We start from the raw sequence: 26,443 nt of genomic DNA, 5'->3' as shown, positions 1-26,443 counted from the left end.
TTTGCATGTCAGCCATGCCCAATCCACCATCATATGTGAGTTGTTTGCATTTTGCAGCGGATACCCCTGGTTCTCTACCTCCCCAAATAAAGGCACAGAAATGTGCTTTGAGAGTATCGAAAAAGGACTCTGGAATGTGCTGTAGAACAGTTTGGAAAGTGTATAGAAGTTTAGGGAGTAGTTTCATTTTATTCAATGATATTTTCCCCATGGTTGACAGTGGAAATTCTTCCTTTTCCTCAGATAGTTAGTGATTGGGGTTATGCAGGTATATTGTCAGCGTCCATGGCCAACTGCAAGTTGAGCACCATGAGTGGCTTAACTCCACCTTGTAAATACTGGCCATTTACAAGCATTACCTTGTGTGAAAGGGAGGTGGAATGGGCATTGCTGTCGGCATTCCACCACAACACCCATTGCTTTTTGATGCTACCCCAGATTTACAATGATGTGTAAATCTGAGGCAGTGCCAAAAACTAATGTCATGCAATTGCAGGCGTTAGGATGGCACAAGAAGGATAAATACTTTTATTTCTCCTCATTTTTGCTTTTTCTATGTGTGCTGCATTCTGCAACACACATAGAAATAGCAAAACGCCATTAATGATTGTTTATGTGCAGGAAGGCAGCACACATAGAAGTAGCAAATCGTCATTATTGAATGATTGTTCATGTACAGGAAGTCACACCTTCCTGCACATAAACTATCATTCCGTGCAACGCAGGCACCCTTGCACTATGGTGTAAGAGTGCCTGCACTGGCGCTAGGCAGATATTTTTAGCACCAGCGCTAGAGAAAACACAGGGGTGTGCTGTATTGTTGTAAATACGGAGCATCCCTGCGTTTTTAAATGGCGGGTCACTGCGTTGTCAAATTTGGTGCAGCTCTGCCATTGCCTTGTACGTTCACCCCTAAGTGAGGCGCTCGAATGAAAAGGAGCATGCCATCCACTAAAGAGCTGCATGGTCCTCCAGCATGTCACTCTACTCCATTCCCCAAAAGAGGGCATCCTCGTGAATCCATGTGGCCAGAGTCTCAGTGGACAATGCAAAGAGGCGGGGATAGAGGATATCCATATCTAATCCTCTGTTCTATTGAAAACAGGTCTGACAGGTATTCGTTCACATCATCCCTTGCCTATGGTTGCACGTACTATAAGATAGAAAGTTGTCACAGGGGCAGTCAGTTCTCGATACCTGCTTAGTATTACATGTAGCCATCCAATGCATTTTCTGGTGCCCGACCTGACATAAAACCATTTTGGTCTCGGCAGATGAGGGACGTAATAACCTTCACCAAATGGTTTGCAGGAATCTTGGAGAGGATTCTGGTCCTTACATTAATGAGAGAGATCAGATAACATCAGGAGCATAGGTTTAGGGACATCCCAAGCTTGGGGAGGATGAACATTTTGGCTCCCTGCAAGTCATGAGGACGTCACTTATGCCTGGGTGAATTCCTATAGGTAGCATGTAGATGGGGGCTCAGAATCGATGAGAATGTTTGGAAGAACTCTGCTGAGACACCATTCTGGCCTGGAGTTTTCCCTTGTTGAAGATCTGCAATGGCAGTGATAACCACCTGCGGGGTTATAGGTAGGTCTACAGTCTCATGCTCCACAGGCAATAGTCCCCTTAGGTGAAGGTCCACTATGACAATCTTCTATGTTCCCTCAATGAGAGCGTATGGCCTGCGTAAAGTGAATTATAGTGCTTAGTGTCACTAGTGGTGATACCTTTGTCATCTGTAGTGGGTGGGAAAAGGCACAGCCCCTCGTTGTTGGAGACAAGCCAATATAACAATTTACCTGATTTTTCACCATTTTCCTATATCCTTTCATATGCGCCTAGTAGAGTCTAACCTGGTATCTGATAGCATAGTTCCAGTATTTTGTAATGTATTCAGGAGTGAGGGTTTCCTGGATTCAAGAGCTTTGCATTCCAGCTACAGGGCTACAGGGTGTCATTTTCTGATCCTGTATTACATTCAAAATATTCTTCAATTTTAGTCATAATCGAGGTGATTAGTTTAGCATTTTGCAACCACCACGGACTAAGGAGCATATATTGCATTGTTGTTACTTTGCCCTTACACCACACAAGAGGGCTTAGGGGCGACACAACAACAAATTCATATTTATCAAGCCAAGCAAAGCCACCTTGCATGGCCCTGCATGGCTTTATGAATTAGAGTAATGCAAGGCAATGCAAATCTCTGCCTTGCATTACTCTGCCCCAGGGAGGCGTTCCATGGGTGGAGCGTGGTTATTCCCATTCATCCACCCATGGATTATGGGGTACACAGTCTAAATATCGATTCCTAATTGTCGACCTACACAAATATCGAGTTGGAAATATCGAAGGTACAGAATTTCGATGTCAAGAATATCGTTGGACAGAATATCGACCCTAAAGTAAGTAATATCGAATTTATTTATATCGATGTAAGTAATATTGAGGTTAGTAATATCAATAACATATATATTGATGTAACTAATTTCGTTGTTACTAATATCGATATTTGTATTATTTTTATGTATTTAATTATGTATGTGTAATATGTTTTTGTTAAGTATTTTAATTTTTTAATTATATGTGTATTATTTGTATATATTAATAATGTTATTTTTAAGTACATTTTATGTTTTAGTACTGGAGCGGGTTGTGGGTTTATAGGGGAATAGGGTGGGAAGTAATTTAAATATAGTACATTAATTAGTAATTTTTATGATTTATAAATTAATTTTAATTAATTTTTGTTTTTATTTCTGTAGCAGGTTGTGAATTTATAGGGGAATTGGGTGGGAAGTAATTTAATTGTAATTAATTATTTATTTAAAATTTGTTTGTTATGGATAATTATTTTATTTATAATTAATTAATTGGCAATTGATAAATTATTTGTTTAATTGGTAATTAATGTTTTTAATTGTTATTTACTTTTTTTAATTGGTAATTAATGTTTTAATTGTTATTTAATTTTTTTATGGGTAATTCATGTTTGTAATTGGGAAATACTTTTTGTAATTGGTAATTAATTATTTAATTCGTTAATAATTTTGTTAATTGGCAATTAATATTTTTAATTGGTAATTATTTTTATTAATTGGAGAATATTTGTAATTAATTGGTAATCAATGTTTTATAAAAAGTATTATTTGGTATAAAAAATCATTTTATTGTTTAATAATTTTTAAATGTGAATTAATTTTAAATAATATTTTTTGGTATGAAAAATATTTTATAGTTTAATATGTATTATTTGGTGAGTAATATTTATTAATAAATATTTATTGGTATTTGTTGTAAATGTATTGTTAATTAATTATTCAAATGTATTTGCTTTGAATAATTATTAATTGTTTGTAAATTATGAGATTTATTTTAAAATGTAATTATACATTATTTTAAATATACAAATTATTTATAAGTATGTTATTTTTAAATTCTAGACTATCCAACGATTCCCTACTGTAGCACTCTCTGGAGTTGGACTAGTAATTTTTACCCCTACGCTATCCAACGTTTTCCCTACTTTTTCACTCTATGGAGTTGGAATAGTAATTTGTGCCCATCCGCTATCCAACGCTTTCCCTTCTGTTTCACTCTCTGGAGTGGGAATAGTAAGTTTTACCCCTACGCTATCCAACGTTTTCCCTACTGTTTCACTCAATGGAGTTGGAATAGTAATTTGTACCCACCCGCTATCCAACGCTTTCCCTACTGTTGCACTCTCTGGAGTGGGAATAGTAATTTTTACCCCTACGCTATCCAACGCTTTCCCTACTGTTTCACTCTGTGGAGTGGGAATTGTAATTTTACATTCTACGCTATCCAATGTTTTCATTACTGTAGTTTTGTTGGACTTTAAATTGTAGTTTTATTTATTTATATATTTAATATTTTTTGTAATATTTTAGATAATGTATTTAATTAAGTTTAAAAATATTGAAAGTATATTTAATTTTTTTGGTTCATTAAATATTTTTGATTTATTTTTATTTATGTTATTATTTTATGTGTGTAGATATTTTTGTAATTTATAGTATATTTTAATAATTTATAAGTAATGAAAATAATTAATAAAATGTATTATTAAGTAAGTATATATTATATGGTATGTTTATTTTTAATTAAAGTTTTATTATTCAATATGTATTATTTATTAATTTTAAACATTATTAAATATGCTTAAATATGTTTATTTTATTTATAAGTATTATTTACATTATTTTATTTCTTTTTTATTATTATTAATATTATTATTATTCTGAGTTTTGTATAGCGCCTGGTTACCAATAGGCATCCCAGCGCTTACCAGAACATAACACTACTAAAAGAATGTGGGGATTAAACAGAGAACAAAAAAGTTTTTAAAAGTTTCCGGAACCGAAGAAGACTAGCTTCCGAGCGCAGTTGTAGGGGCAGTGAGTTCCACAAGGAGGCCACATTTATTGAAAACCTTCTGCCACCAGTTCTTGCCTTTTTCACCCTGCCAACCTGAAGGAGATGTTGATGGTCGGAGCGAAGAGAACGCGGGGCCTTGTAAGGCTGGACCATCTCCTCCAGAATAGATGGACCTACCCCGTGCAGAACTTTGTGGGCGATACAAAGTGACTTGAATTTCACCCTGTCCCTCACAGGGAGCCAGTGCAGTGCCCTCAACGCCGGGCGGGCAGATTGACGCCTGGGGAGACCCGTCAACAGCCTGGCAGCCGCGTTCTGCACTTGCTGCAGTTTATTCAGGGTAGATTCGGGTGCGCCCAGGAATAGCGCATTGCTGAAATCCAGCCGCAAGATAATAAGTCCCTGGATGAGAAGCCTTCGAGTGGCCACTGGGAGCAGAGGCAGAATCTTCTGGGCTGAGCGGAGCAGGCCAAAGCACACGCCAGCGGTCTTTTTGGCATGGGTTTTAAACAATAGGTCCTGCTCCAGCCATACCCACAGGCTCTTGATCTCCTGCTTGGGGGGGGGTACCGGTCCCAGACAGTCTGGCCAGCTACTGGGGGACAGAGATGGAGAAGAGTTCCCCAGCAGCATCACTTCCGTCTTGGAGCCATTTAGCTTTAGGGCTGAGCTGCACATCCACGTGTAGATCTTCTCAAGACACGTGTGCAGCCGGTCGGGATGGTGCGCCGACTGGGAGAGGCCTACCACCAGCTGAGTATCATCAGCATAACTGATGATTTTAATACCCAGCGGCAGTACCACACTCTCCAGGGGGGCCATATAAACGTTGAACAAAGTAGGGCTCAATGAAGAGCCCTGTGGCACGCCACACTGGAGAGGGGTTGAAGATGATTTTTCCTGGCCTTCCCACACCTCAAATGTACGACCTTCCAGGAAGGAAGCGAACCATTTGAGGGCCAAACCCGTGACCCCCACCCCGACAGCCGTTGGAGAAGCACCTGATGGTCCACGGTGTCAAAAGCAGCGCTGAGGTCCAGGAGGATCACTGCCACTGATCCCCCTGAATCTAGCATGCTCCTCGCATTCTCCACGACCGCCAGCAGGGCGGTGTCAGTCCCCTGACCGGGGCGAAAACCCGTTTGGGAGTCGCTCAGGAGGGAATTGGCTTCCAAGAAGTCCGAGAGGCGGCTGTTCACCAGCTTCTCAGCTACCTTACTGATACCAGGCAGCAAGGAGATAGGCCGAAAGTTGGCGAGATCGGCGGGATCGAGGTTAGGCTTTTTCAGAAGGGCCTTAACTACCGCCCCCTTCCAACTGGGGGGGACTACCCCATGGACAAGGGACAGGTTGATCAGGTCCGTCACAGGGCCGCCGATTGCAGATGACACCTGTTTGAGATATTTGATAGGTGCTGGGTCTTTCGGGGAGCCGCTCTTCATAGACCTCAGAACCGCCAAAACTTCCTCCTTAGTGACCGGACCAAGGGAGGCCAGCTCCACCGATTGCAACTTAGGTTGAGAGCTGGAATTATCATCCAAGGAAGAGACCTCACCTAGCCGGGGAAGGGAAGCCAATATGTTGTCAATTTTGCTTTTGAAAAACGAGGCCAGTTCTGTGCATTTTTTGCGGGGGTCCTCGTAGAAAACCTGAGGTTCAGGGGCGTTCAGTAACTCCTTAATGACCCTGAATGACTCTTTGGAAGAGTTGGCCGCAGAGCCTATACGCTCTTCAAAGAATCCTGATTTTGCCACCCGAATAGCGGATTTATACTTGCTCAGAGCCGCACGATATTCTTTGCGACTTGCCTCACTCCAGTCTCTCCTCCAGGACCGCTCTAGCCTCTTGCATCCCTTCCTTAGGTTTCTCAATTCCGACGAATACCAAGGTGCAGAGCCCACACTCTTCCCCCTCGTAAGTTGTTTCTTTTTGGGTAGGAGAGTGTCCAGAGAATCCACGAGCCAGGTATGTAGATTCACATCAGCAACAATCGGGTTAGCTCCCTGAGGGGGCTGCGTAGCCTCCAGGTGTGCCGCCCAAATGTCAACTGGGAGCCTCGACCAGGCTCTCTCCAGGGTGTGAACCCGTGGGACCACTACAGCTGGTCTGTCGAATTGCCATGTCGCGGACACCAAAAAATGGTCTGTCCAAGGCAGGGCAAGAGCCGGAGATGGAATGAAATGGTCCAGGTTAGAGAGTATGGGATCAAGCAGGTGGCCCTTCTCATGGGTCCCGCCTGAGTTGACCAAATTGATTCCAAAAGATTTGAGATCATCGAGCAAATCGACTCCCGCTGCATTAGTAGGGTCCTCAAGATGGATATTAAAATCACCGAGAACAACAAAGTTGGCAGTTGACGAGGCAAGAAGTGCAGTAGTTTCTAAGAGAGAGTTAGGGAAGCTACCCAAAGGTCCAGGAGGGCGGTAGATCAACAAGCCAACCAAAGACACTGTAGGTGACAGACGAAGGGAGAACTGTAAGCTCTCACAATCAGTCACCCCTCCATTCTGAATCTTACAAGCGAGCGTGTCTCTGTAAAGAACAGCAATTCCTCCTCCCCTCCCTTTAGGTCTATCAAGATGGAGTATGTGAAAGCCTGGGGGGAGTGCTCTGACCATGTCAGGGCCAGAGCTGGGGGAGAGCCAGGTCTCAGTAAGAAACAGCACGTCAAGCTCGTGGTCCAGGATGAGTGAGTGGATTTCAATGGCATGGCACGGCAAGGACCGGCAGTTTAGTAAAGCCATGGAAAGAACGGATTTCACAGCCACCGAATTGTGGCCGGAAGAACAGGCTCTGCACGGTAAAAATGGAATGATTCCCATCTGTGCAAAGCTACAAATAATAGGGTGGGGCGGACGTAAGGCGATGAGGGCGTCCCTCCCATATCGGAGCCTGGTGGTAATTAGCGCCGGGGAGTCGGGCATGGTGGCAGGCCCTGGGCCCGTCTGGGCCCGGACGGGCCCAGACGGGCTGAACTCTGGCGTAACTCCGGGCCCAGACGGGCTGAACTCTGGCGTAACTCCGGCATCAATTCGGCGTCCCCGCTGCGCGTGACCGCTGCGCGTTGGCATGGCTACCTATATACTGAACCAGCAAGGTAGAGAAAGGACTGACTGCGCGCTGCTTCCCCTCAACAAAGATGGCCGCCTCGAGACAAGGCGAAGGACCCGCAAAGAGCGGTGAGTTGACCAATTAGGGTGCAAGCTAGGATGGCAGAGGTGGGGGTGAGTGGGCCAGGCAATTTTAAAAACGAGGAATAAGTGTCCTAAATACAATGAAAAACAAATACAAAACGGGAGCTTAAAAACGAGCGAGCTGCCACTCCACACACACTTCTACGAATAGCGCCACACGCTGGTAAAGGACGAGCTGAGCAGAGTTGCCTACCTATATACTGAACCAGCAAGGTAGAGAAAGGACTGACTGCGCGCTGCTTCCCCTCAACAAAGATGGCCGCCTCGAGACAGGGCGAAGGACCCGCAAAGAGCAGTGAGTTGACCAATTAGGGTGCAAGCTAGGATGGCAGAGGTGGGGGTGAGTGGGCCAGGCAATTTTAAAAACGAGGAATAAGTGTCCTAAATACAATGAAAAACAAATACAAAACGGGAGCTTAAAAACGAGCGAGCTGCCACTCCACACACACTTCTACGAATAGCACCACACGCTGGTAAAGAAAGAACCAATATTTTTAATTACGATATTTTGTACATCTATATTTTGGTTTCGATATTTTTGTACTTACCATGTTGTAGATAGGGTGTCGATATACTTGCCTTCGATATTCCAACGTCGATGTTTTGTAGGTCGATATTATGTCCGTCGATATTCTCTCAGAGATTCGGACTATGGTACATTCCCAGATTTACTATTACTGGTAGAATTGGGAATGTGTCAAAAGGATAGGCTCCCCAGCAGAGGTGTAATGAAGAGAAATATCTTTTATTCACCTTGTTTTTCTGATTTCTATGGGTTCTGCATCCTGAAGCACACAGAGAAAGAGGAAAACGATTCAGTGGAATGTTTTTATGCTGGAAAGTGTCCATTCTTGTACAAAAACAATCTTGCTTACAACACAGGCACCCTTCCACCAAGGTGCAAGGGTGCCTGCATTGGGGTAGGCAGCCAAGAGAGAACCTGCACATGGAAAGGACAGGAATGCTCCATATGAAGTTAAATACAGCGCATTCCTGCCCTTTCACACAGCCCAGCAAGGTGGCTTGCTGCGTTGTGCTTAGTGAAAATGTTATAAATGTGCCCCTAACTCTCTAGCATCCAATGGGCCTAGACTTACTCCCCGTCAGTTCAAACTGGAGTGGTGAATGATTAGCATTGTGCAGGAACTTTATGTTAGAAATGAGAGCATTTTCCGCGTATAGTAATCGAGCCAAGAAAAAGTATTGTATGCCATTGCATGAAAGGTAAAGCCTACTTCGCTGCCTCTGTATGATCGCAGCACATCAGTGAATCCCATGGCATCCACCCTCCTCAGAAGACCAGTGGGTCTGTAGGCAGTTGATGTTTGTGAGTGCCAGACATTGTGTCATCTGTCCATGAATGCTTTTAAATCTTCTCTGATGAGTAGAGTGTCAGGGGTAAGAACAGCCATGGCTGTGGTGAGTGCAAACATGAAACCGTCAAGTAGGACAGGGGGGAAGTAAACACTGACAAGTGTCCATTCTTTACCGTGTATAAGGCCCGAGACAAAAACATAACTACCCAAAGGGTCTGCAACTAAGCTTATGACTCTGAATGGGGTTGTTTGATAATGAAGGCCAGCTATACCAAGGTAACTGTACATAAACTCTGCATGATATACTTTGTTATAGCTGTACCACCGAAGGAATTTGCAGTTGGGGCCCAGTAGGTGTGTTTCTTGAAGGAAAAGGACAATGGAGGCATGGCACCTAATGAAATCCATAATGGCTCCCCATTTTATTTTATTATTTATCTCATTAACATTCCATAGAGTATATGAACCAAAGATGACATTCTACCATTGGAAAGGCATGTGCAGTAATGTAGTATTACTGGATATGTTGGGCTACCGGTCTATGTAGCCACTGGGAACAAGAAAAAAATAAATGCAAACCATAGAAAACAAAGGGGCATATTATCAAGCCTGTGCGCTAAAATTATCGCCGCTTTATCGGCCGAAAACGGCCGATAAAGCGGCGATAATGGGCTTGATAATATGCTCTGTGGAATTCCAATCGAAGCCCATGTTAGATGTCTTCACATCTAACATGTGCTTCGATTGGAATTCCATAGAGCATATTATCAAGCCCATTATCGCCGCTTTATCGGCCGTTTTCGGCCGATAAAGCGGCGATAATTTTAGCGCACAGGCTTGATAATATGCCCCAAAGTCCTTCTTTCCTCGTCTAACCCCACCCCAGACGTCCATCCCAGATGCATCTGTGGCTTATGGTATCTCTTAAAAAGAAATAGAAAGGTCTAGAACAAGAATAACATGATTGCTTAGCATTCCATGTGGCAGGGAATACAAATACAGAAAAGAGAAAAAAAATGTTATAGGGGTGAAAAATCTTTAGCGATATTTGGAAGAGCAACCACTGACCCCATATTATCATTGTAAGGGTAATAGTTCCAAGCCTTGTCTGTGGCAGAGCTAGCAGAACAAGGCCTGGACACCTCAGGAGGCTCAATTAGTGATGAGCAGATTTTGTGCAGTAGTACCTTCTTAATAGGGTAGAAGCATCTCAGCCTTCTAGTGTAGCATTTACAGACTTCGAGTCTATTTCCACCATTTTCTGGGACGAGGAAGGTGACAGATCATCCCCTGGTACTTCCTATCACCTCTGCCCTTCCTGGTGGCTCACCACCTACATCGTGTACGAGCCTTGCCACTTGCCATTGTGGTAGATCTGCATGCTGTTGGAGTTTTGGTCGAGATGGTTCTCCTCATGAATAGTTAGGGCGTTTAAGGTGATGGTGGATCTTGAGCTAGTCCCACAAGTCTTCAGGGCTGTCGATAAAATGCACTTTGCCATCGTGAAGTACTTTGAAATGTGCTTGAAATAACAACATGTACCAACAGCAACATGTCCAGGCAAAATCGCCAAATGACGCTGAACATTAAGATTATAGTCCGGGAATAGCATTTGAATGTAGGGATCTCTCCCTTCCTCACTCCCTGACATTAATGGTCCCTGTAGTTGAGAAAGTAGACAACAGTGGGTCCTGCAAGGGCTGTCCGGTGAGGGTTCAGCCGCGAATAATTTATGGACATAATTTACGACAAAACAGGATGATAGAACCTCATGCGGCAATCAGGATTGGAGCCACTTCATGGCGAATTGAGTCAGTTGAGGTCCCTCAGTTCCCTCAGGGATGCCCACAATGTCTTCAGCGTGATCAGCATGCTCTTTTGTGGTGCTGAGCAACTGAGCCAACTGAACTTGCAAAGTGTAGGACCGCAGTCCTGTTCTCCGTCTTTATCACTCTACCAACCATATTACAGAGGTCCTGTTGTAGAAATATGAGATCTTTGCTCACTTCCCTGACTTTGATTTCTAGGGAGGAGCGAGGGTCCATGATGGCCTTTAGGATGGTAGACTTAATCAGTCACTTTGCTACCTAAGTGACCATACATATATTCAAGTACATTATGGAATATCGGAACATGCGTTGCTGACCTGGGCCATCATATCACTCCAGACCTTCATTTCAAGGAACAACTCCTTTGCCAGGCTTGTTGACCCACGGGACCGTGACAGCAGACTTTTATTATTTAGCTTTGAAGAAGTCACTTGTGTGACGAAACACGTGTTGGCTGTATCTTGGACCATAAAACAAATATTTACAACAAATCCGTGACTCCTGTCTTTTGATGTTGGGAATTTTTCGACAATACTGTGCATGACAATAATAATATTGATTTATGAACATTCAGTGCTTTGTTACATGAATTTCTAAATGTCAACAGAGGTGGCTTTCACCAAAGCATTTGCTTCATTTTGGGTAGTATGGTGTATCTGTACCTATTAGCACGCACCATAGCCACATTTTTTCTTGTGCTAATCCTTTGACAATGTATGTGTGTACATGCCAAATAGTAGTGCGGCCTAAAAAAACCATCACTACCCATTATCAGTTTTGCTACATATAGCATTAGGTGCTATTTTGTCCTCAGAAGCCAAAAGTGGGTTAGTTGCAGCGTGGCTAATGAATCTAGCAAATTTATCTATAGCGGCTTGTCCTCTTGGGGTACGGCTTATTCTTCCCCATTGTCAAGACCACCAGGGGTTAACAGGTATGTATTATATCTTGTGATAGGTCCACATGTGTGAAACTCTGTCAATGCATCTGAGTAGCCTTAGCCGCTGTGGTCAATTGGAGGGTCCCTGCAGGTCTGTAAGAACACCAAGTAACACCAAGACAAAGAGGTGGAAACATGTACCCTGTTAAATCAACAAGAGGATCGATAAATGATAAATGGTGTCCCTCGCTGCTGATCAGGCTGCTAACAAACTCCTTGGAGTCCACCGGCACGTGCAACTTAGAAATTGAGGAGTAAGTCTATAAGCAGGGGCAGCCTTAGGCATGTGCAAGCTGTGCACCTGCACAGGGCCACCAAACCCCAGGGGACACCACGCCAATATATATCCTTAATATAATAATCCTCTGAGGATGGATACATATTTGCGTGGCGGCCCCTGGCAGGGATTTGGCGGCCTCTGGGTCTGTTCCACTTCCAAACACTCTGACCCCCCCATCTTCATTGGCCTCCACGCTCCGCCCCGCCCGGACCCCCTCTTCCAGGGCCCCCCACCTACGCTCCCTGCCCAGGGCCGCCATTAGTCTAGAGCCGCCCCTGCCATAAGTCATGGAGGTGGATCAGAGGGGATGATGGCCAACACAGCGGGGTAAGAGGACTTCACCCTGCAACAGGCTGGAGGCCGCTCCACCAATTCCACTCGAGCCTGTGTGACTGCAGACAATCCATAGAGGCTAGTGTCTCACTGAACCTCCTCATATGAGGCTATGCTGACAGGGTTCTGGCCGAGGAGAGCGGAAAGAGGAAGTAAGTGCGAGGGTCCAACACAGCTCTCTTCCCACTCCAGCAGCAACAAGGTTATTTTCTGCTGGACGGCCGATTTGCTTGTGCGGCTGCCAGAAACCAGACCTCTTTGGCGGGACTCACCTCACCAACAGATACAAAACCTTGCAAAGCTCCTTCACTTCCTGGCTGCCAGTCAGCCCCCTCGAATCATTGCGCCCACTGCGCCCACTGCTGGTTGTAATCCGGGCCTGCATATGAAAACGCAGCCTGATGTCGCAGTTTATCACTGCGCTCACTCCAGTGGCCACAGCTGTGGCTGGCCAGCAACACAGCACCAGCTCACCATTTGGAATGAAATTCAATGCGCATTTATGGCGGATGATGTCAAATGTCGGGGCTCGGAGCGGAAGCTAGTAAATTCACTTCTTCCATTTTTGCCAGAAAAACCACGCCCCCACCGCTAGCACTTTCAATATTGAAACATTAAAAAATTGCAGAAGCTCCATGCAGCGCTGTGCTTAGTCAATGCTTTTCGATTGATGCTAAACGTAGCGTTTTGTTTAGATAGCTGAATGTGCATTTATGCATGGTGCGAAATACTTTATGTTCTATCATTAATAAATAGGTAGCTTTTATTAAAATGCCACCCACAACACTGTGGGCCACAAGATAATATTTTGAGGCATACGAAAAAAAAGGGAGACAAACACACTTTAAACATAATTCACATGTCGAATGTAGTTTACTTTTTCAGTTATTGTTTTACTCTTGTCAACGTTTTCATCCTGTACTGCACCACACAATGATCCATAATACGTGCATTGGGTTATCATATGCACATCTAGAACGAAGGAATTCCAGTACTGGGAGAAGGAAGGCAAAGATGTACACGTGACAGCTAAGGCAACAATCACCTGCAAAACAGCTCCTGTGAGCAGATGATAACGCAGATGCTCTAAAACAACAGGGAATGAGATGAAACCTTCCTTGAAATTGGCCAAGGTTCTGACAGCCAGTCATGCTCTTGGAAAGCCCCATCCATCAGTGCACATCAGCGCAAATTAACTATGACATTTCCTAACTAAGCTTGCTGTGCTGTGAAATGCTGCACATTATCGGCAAGACTGTAAGTGAAGTGAACATACACAAACAGGAAAAAAATGCAACCTTGACTGCTTTACGGTGACACTTATTTCACAATTAAAATTGTACGCAAAGTATGCAAAAGGTATTACTTTGGTGTACATCAGGAGTATCCAATGTAGTGCCAGGAAAATTAAATTAAATTGAGCTCTATTTTTAAGAGCAGGATAATAAATTGTATGTAGATATTCTGAAAACAGATTTGCAAATATTCTGTGACTAAAGAGTTCGATATTTTTTAGATTTAAAAACGGCCAATTAGCATAAAATTGTGATCACCGAAATGATATAATTTCATTCTCTATCACGACGTCACAGCAAATCATATCATATACCATGTTTCGGACCCACATCGAGTTAAGCACAGCGCTTAAAGTTGTGAGGGTCTGGTTCAGGGAGCTAGGCTGTTTTCAAAAGTGTGACACTACAATTCAGTGAGTGAGACTGTGCCTCAAAGTGTGAAGCTCATAGTGAGATTAACTTGTTATTAGCAAGAAAAGTGAGACTCCATCCAACTGTTTGAGTCATATGTTCAATGAGAGAGACACCCCACATGCAAGCCCACAAGCAATTTGTGAAACTGCTCACAGTGAGACTACTTCACTGTGTGCAAAAGCAAGCAACGCTGTACCCTAAAGTGTCTCACGACACCCAGTGGGAGACTGCTCAATGATGTAAGACTCACGTTTGAACATGAAACTCCCCAAAGGTGTGAGAGCCAACATCGGTGGGGGAAGTGTGGACCAAGGGAAACGTTATCATAACTAGAGGGGGACTGATGGTGTGTGCATTCAGTGAAGGGTGTTTTCTAAGTCCATAAATGTATATTTGGAGTGCCATTGCCATCAATTGCTGCATGGCAAGGGTTAACTAGTACGCAGGGCGGGCTCTAGGATTGTCTAGTGGCATGTGTCTGGCTAGCGCTCAGTGTACAGATAGCCCACTGCTGTCACAACAGGCTCTGGAGGCTGTTTGACAGGTGGCAGTGAAAAGTGGAGTGGAATGGACAGAGGTTTCAATATAAGAATATAGCATTGGTCAGGAAAGAAGGTATATTTCAGAGAAGGAAACAGTAAGGAATAGGACAGTAAATACAACAATATCCTGGGGCAGCAGCCTCAGTGTAGGCTAAGTGCCGGTGGGATGTGGCTGGGGCAGCTTCCTCTACTCCTCTCCAGCTTCTGGGACTGCCTGTGGAAGCTTCCTGTGGACAGTGGGGACGCAAGGGCGTCAGTAGACAAATACCCTCTTTCAGGTCGTTTGTTTTTTGTTGTACTGTGGGTACAAGCAGAGGCCAGGCTGCCAAGTGGACTGCCCTTCTCCTGCCCTTCCCCTCTCCCTGCCAACACATTTCGGGCCATATTTACTAATAGTTTACTCAAAGCAGCGTAGCAAGTCAAGTTGATGTACTACATTGCATGGATGGGAAAATCACTGAACACCGCAATATGTATCGAGATATTGCACTGTTTAGCTCCCTCTATGGGCTGGCGTACTTGGGGATGGCTAGCCCTAACGCATGCTCCCTTACACCATGGTGAAAGGACGTCTGCATTAAGGGCGGGGTTTTCATCAAAATACATTGGTTGATGCACAGGAATGCCAATGTTCCACCCATGTAGCGCCTACCTGATAAAAAGAAAAGCAAGACAGCCTTGCATTCCTCTGAATTAACTAAACAACATACAGCCATGCAACTCGACTTAGTATTAGCATAGTAAAAGCTAAATGAATTTTGCGTCTGGCTGTTGCAAAAAAGTGACGCAATCCCGATGCAAAATCTTACTAAATCTGCGAGTTAATGTTTCACTTCCATGAGATCCATCTGCACAAGGAGACGTAAGTTACTGGGGCTTTCTCTGGCCTCAAGGATAACATTAGGGTGAGGGGCTGTCATGTTCTCCAACTGATTACTAAGCCTCATGTAACCAAAAATAACTGTGTGAAACTCACAAATCGAGGTTGGCAAGAAGTGGGGGACCGGGTCAATCCGATTCCTAAACCCGGTAGTAATTAAAAATGGGAATTGAAATGGATCCCTATCTGGCTATATGTTCATGTGTTTAACTTTACTAGCTAAAACACTGATTGTCTTTTTTGTGTTTCTATTTTGTATTATTATTGCAGTACTATGTATATTATTTTCACATTTTGTTTCTTTCTCATGTAAGAATCTGTAGATGGTCATCGGTTTATGCACATGTTATCTGAACATTATCAGCCTGATTCATCAAGCTGAAATCGGCTCGCAAAGGGTCAGATTCTGAGAATCTGGCCCTTTGCGAGCGCTATTTTTGCATTTGGGATTCATCATCCCAAATGCAAAAATCGGTAATTGCTAATTCGCTAAATTGCGAGGAATTACATTTAAGGAATCTCTATTTGAGATTCCTTAAATGCAATTCATCAACCATTTTAAAATTGCTAATTCGCAATTTCGGGCCGCTATTTACCGAGAGGTCAGACCTCTCGGTAAATAGCAAAAACTTAGAAAAATGCTTTTAAAAGCATTTTTCTAAGTTGCATGCTGCGCACACACATGTCCTTTGGACATGTCTGTGTGCAACACCTGTGTGAAATTTCATTTGAGGGGTGCTACAGGGTGTCCTGTGGACACCCCTGGCACCCTTCAAATCGCAATCTTATTTGCGATTAGCTAATTGCTAATCGCAAATAAGGAATAACTCCCCGTTCATTCCTATGGGCCTTTTGGCCCATAGGAATGAATGGCGAGGTATTCCTTATTTGCGATTAGCAATTAGCTAATCGCAAATAAGGAATTGTAAGGAATTGCATTTTTATTGCATATTCCTACTTGAATCCCGTTTTGCGAGTCCTTAATAGCGATTCGCTATGAATCGCTATTAGGGCCTCGCAAAACCGGAGCATGATGAATCAGGCGGTATGTATCTTATTATAATCCCTTATTGCACTTGTTTTTTCCTTTGTTTTGAAAAACGAATAAAAACCATCTGAATTAATTAACACTGATTGATTTCTGAACAATGAATGTGAGAAACGTTATGGTAATCCATATCAGTGATTTAGTTCCCTTTTATAATTCCCCATTTTCACTTAATCTTGCACTCCTTGAAAGTGTGAGCTATTTCCAGGATATTGGGTTTCTGTATTTTTTTCCATGTAGCTTACTTCTGTTGTATGGACAGGGCCACTGAAATTCTGCAATTCTGCAGCCACGGGGATTATCTCATAGTTATGGATTTGCTGCATTTGCCACTTTCGCCATCATCTGCTGCACAATCTGCTGATTTTAACAAAAAAACAGTTTCTAGCTAAAATGCATCAAAAGTTACAAACAAAATAGCGACTCCAGCGCACCGAACTTTTTTTTAAAAATGTTGACTGCTCATCTTTAAGTTGCTTACAAACAGATTCATCATTGTAAAATCGTCTCGCAAAGGGCCAGATTCCGAGAATCTGGCCCTTTGCGAGCGCAATTTTTGCATTTGGGATTCATCACCGCAAAAGCAAAAATCGCAAATTGCGAAATCGCTCAATTGCGAGGAATTGCATTTAAGGAATCTCTAATTGATATTCCTTAAATGCTATTCATGAACCATTTTTGAATTGCGAAATCGCTATTTTTGGCCTCTATTTACCGCGAAGTCTGACTTCGTGGTAAATAGCGAAAACTTAGAAAAATGCACTTTAGTGCATTTTTCTAAGTTGTATGTTACAAACACACATGTCCTTTGGACATGTGTGTGCGCAATATCAGTCTACATTTACATTTCAGGGGGGCTACAGGGTGTCCTTTGGACACCCCTGGCACCCTTGAAATCGCATCCTTATTTGCGATTAGCAAATTGCTAATCGCAAATAAGGAATGACTCCCCATCCATTCCTATGGGCCTTTAGGCCCATATGAATGAATGGGGAGTCATTCCTTATTTGCGATTAGCAATTTGCTTTTCGCAAATAAGGAAGCTGTAGAAACCACAAATAATATTGCGATTTCTACATGAATCCCGTTTTGCGAGTCATTAATAGCGATTCCTTAATAATCGCTATTAAGGACTCGCAAATCGGGACATTGATGAATCTGGCTGTTACTGCTGTATTTGGGTGTTAAATGTGTACTAATTAAGGTAAACTCTATTATGAGATACTGTAACCATGACAAATGTATGAGGTAAAACTGTAACAAAATGTGACTCATTATGCTGCATACTTTGCATTTTCTTGCTGCATAAGTTAGTCAACTCTGCCACACACTTTGGTACACCTCAGCTGCATAATTCCAGTGGCTCCGCGTATAGTCCATACTTTGAACCTGGTTGACTTCTGGAGTTTATAATGGGCCATGGTTTAGTGGTCTGAAGTTGCGGCTGAAGTCAGTGTGAGGTACTCGGAGTGCCTCTTAGTGGCTTAAACAGTTGTTCAGGATCCATGGTCATCCGTGGCCTCTCTGCCGAGCACACACAACAAACATTAGTGTTATGGTTTTGATTGAGATTCTGTGCAAAAGCGTGTAAAGGAGGAACACCATTCTCAAAATATTGACAAGATGAAAGAAAAGAAAATACAGGGGCAGATTTGCTACTTCTGGCGTATCTCTGCTAATCAGAATGGATGCACCAGAAGAGTTGCGATGCATCTGCCCACCTGTGCGCCACCACTGATGCCCCGCATTTACAATGCCCTGTATTTGCAATGCAGGGCACCATGGAGCACGGATAGGCAGATGCATGCCGCATCCCCCGTCGGAAAAGCGGCACATTGCTGGAGTTGTGTCGCAAGTGCGACACAGCTCGAGCAAGGCTCGGGGTTGCCCTATCCCTAACATGCTGCGTCAATCCTTACGCTTGCTTCAAGCAGGCGCTGGGTTTTGACACAGTATGGCCTTAAAAGTGATTGAGTGAAATCTTGTAGATTTCACTCAGACACTTTTAGGAGGCGTTCCTGCACCACAACGCCACCCCCCCTGCACCGGAGCGCCTACATGTGGAGCAGGGCTTTACAACGTGACGCATCTCCCAGATGCGTCACGTTGTAAATACCCCGCAGCATGGCGCTGGCTTTGCGCTGCTGCTGCTTCACAAAAGTGACGCAAACAGCAGCGTAAAAGAGGCGCAAGGGACTTGTAAATCTGCCTCTAAGTGCTTAAAGGTGGATGAGCAAGTTGTGTATTTAGGAGTGGTGAGGTGAAGGAGATGCAAGTAATTTCATTCAGAAGAGAGTGAAAAAATGGTGCTGAGGAGTAAAGCGGTGTAGTGTAAGATATGCAGATGGACAATGTGGAGAAAAAATGGGTGTACATGTTCACTATAGAAGGAACCTAACAGGTGTGACTGAGACACTATGAAGATCACTACCCCTTTCACTAGCCTCAGAGATGTTTAATTCATAGTCTCGCAATTTCTGAATTGAAAAATTTTCAAGATTTACAACAACATTTTTGTTGTTAGTTACTTATCTTACACAACTATTATCCATTCACATAAGCCAATCGGCCTAGCCGGTTTTAGCTGTATGTCAGATTGTTCTGTTATATATATCAATGCAATAACAAAAAACTTAGAGAGGAACTAAAATACTGGTTGGGTGGCACACTTTGGGAATCGCAGAAATTTCGTATTTGTGTTTAAGCCACGCCCATAATTGCACAGGCCACAACCCTTTCAGAATACCGTTGAGTTGGGTAACAATAAACATCTGGTATACAGCACCAAGATACCCTTGGATTAAGGTTTGCTTTACAAATACACACATTTTTCTACGCAGTGTTACGTTAGAGACCCCCCACTTTTTTCATCCCATTTAATGACCTGTAGGCCAGACTGACCGTCTACATTTTGCATAAATTACTTCACAAAAATGGAATACACATGGAAGTCTATGCTAATTGGACATTTACATCTTATGAATACATATCCATCCTCTTCCCCCTTCTTCCATAGCATAATCTGCAAATTTAATAATCCTCAGAAGTAATTAAGTGTGCACAGGTACCATTTGCTAATCCTACCCCGAACTACACAGATGACCTCATTATTAGTCCTACACTAACTGCTGTGGAAATTGCCCATTTTAATGTTTTCCCAGGTAGTAAGAGAAATTCACCAGTAGGTCACCATCCCTGTGATTTTTGTGATTCCCAATGGGTCGCAAACCTTAACCTACTGCCTTCATATTCATGATGTAGGTCTACTTGTGACCCATTGGTTATCACAAAATGTGTAAACTACAAATGTGTACATGGGTGTTTGCCATTAGGAAATAGCGGATAGCAAAACTTTGCCATTTGGTAATCGCAAATGATTACCTACGTAATTCTTGTCCCAAGTGCATAACACGCTTTGCGAATCATGCTCTAAGACTTTTAGGTTTGCTTTAATATTATTGTTAAACCTAATACAATTTCCACTGGTGCATTTCTTTACAGCTTTGTAGATAATTACAGTTTTGTTAATGCACTGCCCAATGGTTGTTGTCAGCATTATGAGGCTCAGCAAGGTTGTGGATTTCCCTTACCAATACAATAGTCAGTGTAATGCCAATACGGCGGTTTTTGTGTAGTTATGATTCCTACGGGAAATAGGCCAGTGCCCTTATGAAAAAAGGAAAGAGCTACTTATTAGGACACTTTCATAGCTCCATACCCACTCTACAGCTTTACCCTCTGATGTTTGTCATTGGCATTCCACTTTTCTGACTTCCACAAAAGTTGGGCTGGCTTCACATGGCTCGAGGCATGTGGAAAAGAATGGCAGCAGTGTATTGTTAGGGATATTGTTAGGGTGAAGGACCAAGTTCCTATTGCGATTGGCAGTGAGGTCATATACCTTAAAATATACCTTTTGTTGGCAGAGAGGCACAGCTGCAGTGCAACAGATAGTGCTCACAATGAGCTTATTGTGCCATTAGGCCAGGAGCTACCAGGTTGTGTAATGAACTTGTGTATTAGTTGAAGGGGGTCATAATGCACTTCAAATAATAATCACAGTCTTTGTCAGTGTGAACTACAAAAGTCATTAAATAAACCTGCACTTAACCCTCTGGTAGCTTGGCACAAAGAAGTCAGGCTTTACTTAGAGGCACTGTGTCAAATATGTTTGCAATACATAATCAGTACTCAAGTGAAAACACAACACAAGAAAAATCCCAAACCAATTTTGAAAAATGTAAAATATTTTAATAAATAAAATTACACCAAATTTACATCAATCCAAAAACTGGAACCAGACATATGATTTTTTTTAATTTTAAATTAGTCAGTCAGTAAATTAAGTTTATTGAGTGATTAATTAAAATCTTTGCAATGTTCGAATCAAATAAAATTAAATGCATCCTTTAAGCACTATTGAATAGATAGGTAAAATAAAGTAAAATATCATTGTGTGCACAAAAATTAAAGAAAAGCCTAAAATTGTAGCAGCATCAAAGGACACACATACAAAACTAAAATGCTTAGTAATAGTTAAGGTGGTTGTTTTAAGTGTTAAAAAGTGCCAATTGAAAAACTGACCAGAAAGTCATATACAAGATACAATAGATCGGCATATAAGGTCAGGTTACAGACAGGGCGCATCTCTTCTCTATCACTTTGGCCACACAATGGTCCCATCGTCTTCTATGCGCACTGCAATGCTTCCCGCATCCAGGGGTAAGTGTGTGGATGGAAGCTTAGGGAGGGCTGTGCCCTGCCACTTCTGTGTGCATAGACAATATTTCAGTGATGGGCTGCCCTAAACTGCCCTAAAGTTGTGGTAAGCGGGCATTGCACATGTTCACTGTGGATTTGCCACTTTCCAGCGATGACAAGCTGAACCGAGGGTTGTCCTTTCCTATATGAAGTTTACCCAGGCCTCCTTTATGAATGCTTAAATGGCACTAATGTGCTTCCCAAATTTGGCCAATGTGGTTGGCTTGGAGATAGTTATCTTAAGGTTCCTAGCCTCGTTGCAGTTTCGGATCCCATATGCAAGGAAAAGGGATTTTATTAGGGTTCCGGGCATACAGTAGTGCTGGGCAACAACATAGTAAATTCTTAAAAGATTTGTACTTGTAGTCGCAGAGTCTACAGTTGGTGAGCTTGGAGATTGAGAGCTTATTGGGGTTTAGTTCTTTGATGTGTAGGTTGCGGCTATAATTTGCTTAAGGGGGCATTTCTGGTTCGAGCAGTGGAGGCGTGGCTGTGGGCTCAGGAAATGTGTCTGGGGATTGGCATATGATTTTTTTCCACTGCTTGTAGTACCGATGAGTTCTTCATTTTGGCCATATTGCTTATTTGTTTAGATTGATCGCCTCTGTTTTTTCTGGATTGCTTTAAGTGCAGCGTGCGAGAGGTTCTGTTGCTTAGCTCTGACTGGTCTGTTTGAAGAGTGTCAAATGATCTTTGGAGGTAGTGTGACCATAGGTACATCCTTGATTTAAAGACATTTAAAGACATTCTGAAGGACTGCTTTCAGGGACTTAGGCACCACTTTTAAAATCCTGTAGTAGTACTTTAAAAAGGTCATCAGACTAGCCCATATTTGGCCCTCTAAACCAAATGTCAGCCTAACCAAGCATCTGCGTTTGTATGATGGTAATTTGAAAACCCTTTTGTAAACTTTAAGTTGGAATTATTACATGATTTTGGAAAATTGGCCCAGGTAGGATTCATGGCCATATTTGATCGTCGGGAGGAGTGTTGCTCATATGATGTGTCTCATTGGGTCTGTGGCAGGGCTTTCGAATGAGCTGTTCAGTTGGCAGGTTCTAGTGATTAGGAATTCCGCCTTTGCTTTTGAGATGCCTAAAGTGTATTTTTACTGCTCCCTTTGAACATAGCCAGACTCCCAAGTAATTATGGGGCATATTACCAAGGGCATTATTGCCGCATTAGCGGGACTTTTTCCCGCTAATGTGGCGATAATTTTATCGCCCTATTACCAAGCTGTCGCTAACACCAGTTAGCGACAGCTGGTAGGCAATAGCGGGCATTTAGGGGCCCACTTTGCATGTCAGCGATAATTATCGCTAATGACATGCAAAGTGGGCGTGCCAAGATGTTAGCGACTGAAAACAGTCGCTAACATCTCTAACTCCTATTAACAACTTTTGGAAATATTCGCGCTAAGCGCGAATATCTCCAAAAGCTAACGCCTGCTAAAAGCAGTTCTTAGCCATGTTATGCAATGGAAGGTGGATAACATGGCTAAGAGCATTGTCACGATAATGCATGAATATCGCTGATTTTTCAGCGATATTCATGCATTTCGCAGGATTTTTACCGCTTATGAGATAAACCTTGATAATATCAAGGTATCTCAGCGATAAAAATCCTCGGTGCTCGGCGATATTTTTTTCCCGCTAACCAAGCAATAGCGATAATTATCGCTATTGCTGGGTAATATGCCCCTATATTTGCAAAGTTTATTTGCAAAGTTTTATACAGCCCTTGCTAGACCTAGAGGTTTCAGAGCGCTTTACATGAGGATCAGTGAGTTACAGGTTCCATAATTACATAGACAAGTATAGACAAAGAAGAAACATGAGATTACACAATAATGTGAGATTATGAACGCGTACACACGTCTTGTGGGGAGTGAGGAGGTAGAGCGGGAATGGTAAATGGGGATATGGAATGAAGGTAGGAAAACACAACAGGGAAGCGAGGGAAACAATGTCCGACTGAGTAGGTGCTGGCCCAGGGGTGAACAAGAGCCAAACTCCTCTATCGCTGCATATGACAGCTCCACTGGGCATCAGCCAAAGTTGCTCGGGCACCGCAGCTTTACATTAGGATCAGCGAGATACAGGTTACAAAATTACATCAGGTACAGGAGCCAAGAATAAACGTGAGGAGAAAATCATTGATTACACAGTAACAACAGATATTAATGTATCAGCTGTTAATTGGAGGTAGCCACAGGATAATGGAGGGAGGAGGTGGTGAAGGGAAGGAAACACAACGAGGAGATGAAGAAAATCTATGTCCAATGTCCGGCTGGATAGGTGGTGACCGAGGGGGTGAACCATAGCCAAACTCCTCTATAGCTGCCTAAACAGCTCCACCGGGCATCGGCCATGTTGTTCAGTCTCCACGGTAAGTATAATATTCATGGTTTCCGCCTCGGGGGGCTCGTCATAGCTCCATCTGATGCACCAGTCCTGTTGTTACTGGGAAACCCTGAGCGTAATTCAAACATCAAGCGGTGCTTGCTCTGTGGCGCTTGTCCAGCTGGTTCCTACATGTCACTGGCTGCACAGTCTTTCTTGCTACGACTTAAGTGAAGTAAGAAACTGCTCATGTGCGGCCCATGCCACGTATCAAGGTGTCAGCAGTATGAGCGGATTGGCCCCAACCATGATGGACTGTGGGCTCCAAACAGACAAAGATCCTGTCCATCCATGAAAAGGACCCTTACAGGGTGGTGTTTGTAAATGCCCTGATGAAGTTCACATTTGTGAACGAAACGCGCTGGCTGTCCGCTGCAATGTCTGGTGTGCTCCTCTAACACACGCCAAACAAAGTAGATATGAAATTGATCAAACCTTGATTTGGACTTTCTTGTATGAATATCAAGTGGGTGAATAGAGTTACATTAAACAGGGTAATAGTAACACCTGTTATGTACAAGGCATTGAAAGCTGCACAAGTGTGTTTTGCTCAGTAAAGGTTGGTGTGTAAGAAGCAGAGGGGGAACACTCACTTATATGATCCAGTGCTTTAGGTTTTTAGTGGGTCCGGGTTCTAGACTTGATTTACTTTCTTAGGTGTTCTGCCGAAGATTATTACTTTAGTCTTTGAGCCATTTGCCATCATCTTATAGGTCAAATTGTATTTGTAAAGGGTGTTAAGTGCCTTCTGGCTACCTATTCTGGAGTGATTCAGAACAATGATGTCATCTGCATATTGCAATATTGTGACTTTAGTGTGTTTGATTTTTGGCAGAAGTAGATTGACCTTTTTCAGAGCCGAGGACGTCAGCTGTGTGCAGATTACAAAATAAGGGAGCAAGCATGCACCCTTGCTTTAGGCCATTATCCATGGGAATTTTCCTGGTGACCACAGACTGTGCATAACATGACCTTCACCCAGGTTGAGGTATATAATGATATTATTGCCTGGAGCATGCTGTTTGGAATACCCAATCCTCTGGTTTTCCATATGTTTTTTCTGTCTACTGAGTCAAACGCAGCAGAATAGTCAACAAAACACACATAGAGGGGGTGCATCTTCTGGCTGGTGGGCTGGTAAATTAAATAAGCGAATGCCACTGTATTGTCTGTTGCAAGGAATTTGCCTTGAAGCTGGTTTGTCAGAATGGGATTCTCTCATTCGCTTCAGCACAGTGCTCCAGATCTTTCAGGAGGATGGCAGCGTAAGCCTCTGCTTCTATGTTAAGGAGCACAATAAAGCAGTAGTTTGCTGGGACATGCCTGTTTGCCCTTCTCAAATATGGGGTAAAGCATCAAGCCCCTCCAGATCTCCCGGACCTGCTGGGTCGATAGGCTGTTGTAATACTGTTAGAAATGGGAGTGTCTAGTTGACAATGGTTTGCACCATTGTCCAAGTAGGGACCCTTCTTCCTATTCTGGGTAAGAGGCCTACACTTATAAAATCATTCCTGCACACCCGCTTGGTAGCTTGTTACAAGCAGACAGGCTTATCTCAGAGGCAGTTTGTAAAGCATTAGTGCACACATTCAGTAATACAGTGAAAACACTACAAATGGACACCACACCAGTTTAGAAAAATAAGAAATATTTATCTAAACCAAACAAGACCAAACAACAAAAGTCCCCAATACAGTAATCGAAATATGACTTTCAAAAGGTAGAAACAGTTCTGTCCATAGCAAAATATGGATGCAACACTTTTAACACAAAGTAACTTGGATGCGTCACAGTCACAAACAAAAACAGCCACAGGGAAGGTGATGCGTTGATTTCTTACGCTCTGGAGAGGTGATGCGTCGAGTCCTTACTCCAGGGGAGGTGATGCGTCGGTTCCTTACTGTCACGCAGGGGAGGTGATGTGTTGGTTCCTTACTGAAGGGGAGGTGACCTGTCAGTTTCTTACTGTGTGGGGAGGTGATGCGTCAGTCTCTTACTGCGGCCCCGGTGTTCTTGACGCCCAAGTACGATGTGTTGCGCACCAGAGGTGAGGCGTCGCTTTGTGAGACTTCGTGTTGTCCGGTGTTGGTGCTGAGGGCTGCACTGCAAGACTTTGTGTCGCCCAGTGGGACTCGGTGCAGCGGGTCTGAGAGGCTTTGCACGGTTTTGTGATGCTTTGCGCTGGTTCTTGCAGTGATCAGCTGTAAAACCTACTTCTGAAGCCTTTTGACTGCAGGAGGCACCTCAGGCAAGGCTAGGACTCACAGTTGGCAGAGTCCAACAGCACCAGCAGAGTTTCAGGAAGTCTTTTATGTCCCTGAGATGTCTTAACAGGAGGTAAGCTCTATTTCAAGCCCTTGGATATCTTCCTCAAGCAGGGTCACAGCACACAGCACAATATTGTCCTTTCCTTGGCAGAAACAGCCACTGCAGGGAAACCCCAGACAGCAAACAGCAAAGGGGCAGTCCTTCTCCTTAGTTTCTCCAGCACTTCTCCTTGGGGCTCCTCTTGATTCCCAGAAGTGATCTTTGAAGTCTTTTCTATCCCTGAGACTTCCAAAAGGAGGCAAACTCTACTCCAAGCCCTTGGGGAAAACTGTAACAGCAGGATGATGGAAGCACATCCAGTCCTTTCCATGCCCAAGATAGAAACAACCACTGCGGGCCACCCCTAACAGCACATAGCATGGGGCAATACTCCTCCTCCAGCTTCCCAGGTTCTTCTTCATGGCAGGGTCCGTAGTTCAGCAGTTATCTAAAGCTCAGGGGTCTGGGCTCCACTTTTTGTAGCACAAATTCCTT

Source organism: Lissotriton vulgaris, chromosome 10 (genome assembly GCF_964263255.1).
Source record: "Lissotriton vulgaris chromosome 10, aLisVul1.2, whole genome shotgun sequence".
Classification (NCBI taxonomy): Eukaryota; Metazoa; Chordata; class Amphibia; order Caudata; family Salamandridae; genus Lissotriton; species Lissotriton vulgaris.
The sequence above is the reverse complement of the archived record's forward strand: the minus strand, read 5'-3'. Positions refer to the sequence as shown.